The sequence below is a fragment of the Myotis davidii genome, unplaced genomic scaffold (genome assembly GCF_000327345.1).
Source record: "Myotis davidii unplaced genomic scaffold, ASM32734v1 scaffold855, whole genome shotgun sequence".
Classification (NCBI taxonomy): Eukaryota; Metazoa; Chordata; class Mammalia; order Chiroptera; family Vespertilionidae; genus Myotis; species Myotis davidii.
Genome location: NW_006286978.1, coordinates 196306 through 202983, shown reverse-complemented (window position 1 = coordinate 202983; position 6678 = coordinate 196306). Strand labels below are relative to the sequence as shown.

The 6678-nt window shown below is 43.7% G+C and overlaps 1 pseudogene; it reads right to left on the bottom strand.

The window, feature by feature from the left end:
* Window positions 1-4812: 4812 nt before the first annotated feature.
* LOC107182309 overlaps window positions 4813-6678 on the bottom strand; it is a 9386-nt pseudogene continuing 7520 nt past the window's right edge.

The following is a 6678-nucleotide window of genomic DNA, read 5'->3' as shown; positions in this document are numbered from 1 at the left end:
ACTGTGTTGTTGAAACCACATGTTTCACATCCATATCTTGCAATTTAGGCACAAAGAATTGGATTATCATGTCGCGATAGCGAGCACCATTAAATTCAAATCTTGCAACACTATTTACAAATTATGAGGATACTCAAGCAGCCCATGGAGAGATCCATGGACCACAGAACTGATGCATCCCAGCCAAAAGCCAGCACTAAGCTGCTCCCTTTTAGGGTAATTTGTGGTGTTCCAGGGTCTTTGTGAGTCTCTGTCCAGGGTTTGATATTTCTGAGCTTTTTGTGACCTGTATCCACATAGGGGTATTTTGGGCACTCTGTTTCACTTTTTTATTAATTACTAGAGGCCCGGTGCACGAATTCGTGCACCAGTGGGATCCCTCGACCTGGCCTGCAGGATCAGGCTGAAACTGGCTCTCTGACATGCCCTAAGGCAGTGGTTTTCAACCTTCTGGCCCTTTAAATACAGTTCCTCATGTTGTGACCCAACCATAAAATTATTTTTGTTGCTACTTCATAACAGTAATGTTGCTACTGTTATGAATCATCATGTAAATATCTGGTATGCAGGATGGTCGTAGGCGACCCCTGTGAAAGGGTCGTTCAACCGCCAAAGGGGTTGCAACCCACAGGTTGAGAACCGCTGCCCTAAGGGGTCCCGGATTTCAAGAGGGTACAGGCCAGGCCAAGGGACCCCATCAGTGCATGATCAGGGCTGGGGAGGAATGTCAGAGGTTGGCCAGCCAGAGAGGGACTGTGGGAGGGCTCCAGGGTGTGTATGGCCCATCTAGCTCAGTCCCTATCTGCCAGACACCAGCAGCAAGCTAACCTACTGGTTGGAGCGTCTGCCCCCTGGTGGTCAGTGCACATTATAGTGAGCGGTTGAGTGGCCTTAGCATATCATTAGCATATTATGCTTTGATTGGTTGAACGGATGACCAGAGGACCGAACACTTAGCATATTAGGCTTTTATTATATAGGATTTTTTAAATCCTCACCTGAGGACATTTTTTAAAAATATTTTTTTACTGATTCAGAGTGGGAGAGAGAGATAGAAACATCAATGATGAGAGTGAAATTGATCAGCTGCTTCCTGCACACCCTCTACTGGGGATTGAGCCTGCAACCTGGGTATGTGCCCTGACCGGGAATTGAACCATGAACTCCTGGTTCATAGGTCAATGCTCAACCACTGAGCCACACCAGCTGGGCAACATATTTTTATTGATTGTAAAGGGAGGAAAGGAGAGGGAGAGAGAGAGAAAAAAAACATTGACTCAAGAGAAATATCCATGGGTCTCCTATCCCACCTCCCACCCAGGACGCACCCCAACTGGTGGATGGAAACTGGGCATGTGTCCTGATTGGGAATTGAACCTAAGAACGTGCAGCCCTTAGGTGCACTGGACAACACTCTAACCAACTGAGCCATACTTACTAGAGCTGTTTCACATTTTTAGATCTCCATGTTTTTACTTTAACAGTTTGGGGTTCTATGTCCCCAAGTGTGGGAATTCTGGGCTGTTCTCTGTTCATGTCTAGAATGTGATCATAACTATTTGGGATTCTTAATCCCAGGGTCTGATGTCTCTAAGAGACTTTGTCCTTGGGGCCAAGCTTTGAAGTCTCAGATCTCTGGCAGTCTGTGTTCTGGGTGTGGGGGCATTGAGTTGTTTGGAAGTCTTTGTCTCAGGTTTCACAGCCATGAACTCTTTGGAGAACCCTGTAGAAGTTTTGTTCCTTCTGTGAGTTGTATGGATTTCTAAGTCCCAGACATCACTGAGGTGACCAGAGTCTGCATCCAGGGAGTTAGGTGTCTGAGCAGTTTAGGCCACTGAGTCCCTTAGAGAGGAAGTTTCTGTGGGGTTTGAGAGTCTATGTCCAGATATTGCTTTAATGATTTTGAGGATGGGGGAATCTGTGTCCCAGGGTATCATCTATCTGAACTGTTTATGGGTGTGTATCCCAGGATGTAAGGTTCCTGAGCTTTTTGCGGGAGCTTTTTGTGGGTATATGTCCCCAAAGTGTGGGGTCCCTGACATGCTTGTGGCTGTAAGTTGCAGTATATGAGGTCTCTGTTCATGGATGCATGTACCAGGTGTGAGGTATCTGAGCTCTTTGAGTAGTATCCGAGATTATGAGGTCTCTGATCTGTTTGGGTGTTTGTTCTCCAGGATGAGAGATTTCTGATTTGGTTGTGGGCATATATTCCAGGATGCGAGTTCTCTGATGTGTGTGTGTGTGTGTGTGTGTGTGTGTGTGTGTCCAGGATGTGAGGTTTCTGCTCTGTTTGTGGGTGTGAGATCTCTGGTCCATTTGTTGCTGTATACTACTATGATACTAGTATCTGTCTTCATTGCTGTATGTCAAGGCCTGTTTGTGCATATATTTCCCAGAGTATGAGGTCTCTGATCTGTTTCTGGGTGTGCTTCCCAGTAATAAGTCTCTGTGTGTAAGGTGTCTGATCTTTTCATAGCTGTAGCAAGAGCTTGAGGTCTTTCATCTCTTTGTGGTTATAATTCCCAGGTGTAATGTCTGCATGGTATCTGTGGCTGTATGTCCTAAAATTTTAGGGTAGTTTCTGCAAGTATGTCCCAGGATGTGAGGTCTCTGATCTCTTTGTGTATGTCCCAGTTGTGAGGCCTTTGATCTGTTTGTGAGTATATTCATCAGAATGGAAGATCTCTGATATGTTCAAGGGTGTATGTCCCAGAGTGTGAGGTGTCTGATCCGTTTGTGCATATAGGCCCAGGATTTGATCTGCTTGTCACTATAATTATCAGTGTATGAGGTGTCTTTCATGGGTGTATGCCAAGAATATAAGTTCTCTGATATGTTTGTGGTTGTATGAACCTGGGTGTTAGGTCTCATTTTGTTTGCTTCTCTGTGTGTGTGTGTGTGTGTGTGTGTGTGTGTGTGTGTGATTGTGTAAGGTCTGCAAGGTCTTTCTGGGTTTGTGTTCCATTTCCCTTGGTTTGAAACCTTTAACCTGTTTGGGAGTATATCCCAGAATACAAACTCTCTGATCTTTTAATGAGTGCCTATTGCAAGATTTCAGGCCTCTGATCAGTTTCTGGCTCTTTTCCTTAGCATATGAGGTCTCTGACTTGATTGTGGATGTATATTGCTGGATTTGAGATCTCTAATTTGTTTGCAGGTATCTATCTATCTCAGGTTGTGAGGTCTCTGACCTGTATGTGTCTGATATCTTTGTGTGGGTTTAACAAGGGTGTAAGGTCTATTCAGTTTGCTGTTACATGTCCATGTTTGTGAGGTATGTGTTTGTGGGTTTATGTCTAAAATGTATTTCACTTTGCAATTTATGTGTATATTTCCCAGATGGTGGGTTCTCTTATGTTTTTGTGAGTATAATTCCAAGTGATTGAGGACTTTTTTTGCTATATTTGTCCTAAAATGTGTGTGTGTCTGTTCTTTTTGAATTTATATTAGCAGGCAGGAAGTGTTCATCCCCCCAAAAATGTATACACACTTTAATAGCTGACAGCTCCATTTTGAAAATGAAGTGTATTTTAATAAGCACTGCCTTCATAATTATTCAAAGTGTATATATACATTTTTGGGACACCCTATATTTGAAAGTATATGACTCAGAATGTGAGGTCTGTGAGCAGTTCATGCATGTATGTCTCTGGTGGCTGAATAATAGCACCCCAAACGTGTCTACTTCCTAATCCCTGGAACATATGATTATGTTAATTTACATGGACAAAGAGACTTTGCAGACATGATTAAGTAAAACATCTTGAGATTAGGAAATTCTCCTATATTATCTAAGTGGGCCCAGTATCATCCCAAGTGTCCTTATATGAGGGAGAAATGAAGGAAAGAGTCAGAGAACATGATGTAGTGTTAGAAAAGGTGATGTAAGCCCTAGCCAGTTTTGCTCAGTGAATAGAGCATCAGCCTGTGGACTGAAGGGTCCAGGGTTCGATTCTGGTCAAGGGCACATGCCTGGGTTACGGGAGAAATCCCCAGTAGGGGACGTGCAGGAGGCAGCCAATCAATGATTCTCTCTCATCATTGATGTTTCTATCTCTCTCTCCCCTTTTCTTCCTCTCTCTGAAATCAATAAAGAAATATATTTTTTTAAAAAAAGAAAATAAATTGTTTCACTGGAAAAGTATGCGTTGTCTACATACAGCATACAGTGCCCAGTTATCTGATTCTAGTCCTTCATTGTCTTTGAACTATTTTTACAACTTTGAAAGTTTAGATGGTAACTGATAAACATGCCGACTTTCTGTCTGGTAGGGATTCCCTTCCCCCTTTCACCCCCTGTTTCTCTCTCTCCCTCTCCCTTCCTCTCTGAAATCAATAAAAATATATGTTAAAAAAAGAAAAGGTGATGTAATGATATAAGCAGATATAGAGGTAGAGATAGATGGATACAGAAAGAGATTAGAAGATGAAATACTAATTTCAAAGGTGGAGGAAGGGGCCATGAGCTCAGGAGTGCAGGTGTCCTATAGGAACTGGATTCTCTCCTAGGAACTCCAGAAGGAAGTCAACTTTGTTGACATGACACCATGACTTTTTTTTATTTTTATTTCTTTATTTTTTAAAATATATTTTATTGATTTTTTACAGAGAGGAAGGGAGAGGGATAGAGAGGGATAGATAGAAACATCGATGAGAGAGAAACATCGATCAGCTGCCTCCTGCACACTCCTCACTGGGGATGTGCCCGCAATCCAGGTACATGCCCTTGACCGGAATCAAACCTGGGACCCTTGAGTCCGCAGGCTGACGCTCCATCCACTGAGCCAAACCAGCTAGGGCATGACTTTTTTTAAAAGTACAATTTCCATTTATTTTTCCCCCAGAGAACTTTTCTTCAGTCCTCAAGGACTTACCTCCTTACATGGGCTTTGGTAGAACTGGTGGGGCAGCACCCGTAGGTCTGAGTCCGGTTGGGGTGTTTGGTCCTTCCGGGCTTCACGAGAGCGATTCTTTACTACCTTGTTGTGAATGGCACAGCTCACACAGTCATGTACTTTCACATACAGCTTGGGAAGCACATAGACGTTGAAGACCCTTGCTTTGGAGATGTCCCTAATGGCTGTGGCCTCTACTATGTTTCGAATGACGAACTTTGTAATGGCCTTATCCTTGGGCACACATCAGGTGCAGTTGGTGCAATGAATAGGCTGCACATAGCCACAGCCTTTTTTGGCATGACCATTATTCCTTCTTTTCTTGGTCATCTTGGAAACGAGGACCCAAGAGAGAGCTTGACTTTTAGCCTTGTAAGACTCCTTGTCAGTCTTCCGACCTGCAGAAATGTAAGATAATAAATTTGTGTTGTTTTATGACAATAAAATGGTGGTGATTTGTTACAGCAGCAAGTCCAGAGCCCTGAAGAGATAAAAGGTCTGCTCCTTCAAGAAATGGAATAAGTATGGCCTTCTTTTCTAAAAAGGAAGGAAGGAAGACAATGTCCCAGGTTGTGATGTCTTTGGATATTGGTGCACATCCAGGGTGAACTCCACATTTGTTTGTGAGTGTGTGTCTGATGGTGGGAGGCCTAGATCTGTTTGCAAGTGTATGAACCAGGTGTGACGTCTCTGATCTCTTTGATGGTGTGTTGCACAGAATTTGCGGGCCCAGCTCTTTGGGGGTGTATGTGCTAGGAGGGGAGGTCTCTGATCTGATTTTGTGTACAGGTCCCAAGACATGAGTTCTCTGAACTACTGAGGTGTGTATGTTCAGGGTGTAAGGATTCTGAGCTCTTTGTGGGAATATTCCCTTTGCTTGAAATCTCTGATCCATTTCTGAGTTTATTTCCCAGGAAGTGAGGCTTCCTGTCCTGTTTGTGTCTGTCCTGTGGTATTCATGAGACATGTTTTCTGGTGAGTGAAGCAGGGTGTATGTCCCATGGTAGGAATCCCCTCATCTGCTTGTGGGCACTTGTCTGATAATGTGAAGAGTCTGATCTTTTTGTTTCAGGTGTTTTCCTAGGAGCTGAGTGCTCTGATTTGTTTCTCAATGCATGTCCTAGGTGTGAGGTCTCTCATATTGTGTGACTGTATATCCCAGAGTGTGAGGTCTGAGCTGTATGTGGGTATATGTTCCAGGTTGTCGGATCTGATATCTTATATAGATATTTGCAAGCATTTTTTGTTTTGTTGTTAATCCTCACCCAAGGGTATTTTTCCCATTGATTTTTAGAGAGAGTGGAAAGGAGGGGGGTAGGGAGGGAGGAGAGAGAGAGAGAGAGAGAGATATCAATGTGAGAGAGACACATCCTACATGCACCCCTACTGGGGCCAGGGATCAAACCTGCAACCCAGATATGTACCCTTGATTGGAAGTCGAACCCGAGACCCTCTGGTGCACAGGCTGGTGCTCTAACCACTGATCCATGCCAGCCAGGGCACAAGCATTCACTTGTTTGCTGGGATATATGCCATGAAGTGAAATTCTTATCTGCTAAGGCAGTGGTTCTCAACCTTCAGGCCCTTTAAATACAGTTCCTCATGTTGTGACCCAACCATAAAAGTATTTTTGTTGCTATTTCATAACTGTAATGTTACTACTGTTATGAATCATAATGTGAATATCTGATATGCAGGATGGTCTTAGGCGACCCCTGTGAAAGGGTCATTCGACCGCCAAAGGGGTCTCGACCCACAGGTTGAGAACCGCTGTGCTAAGGTG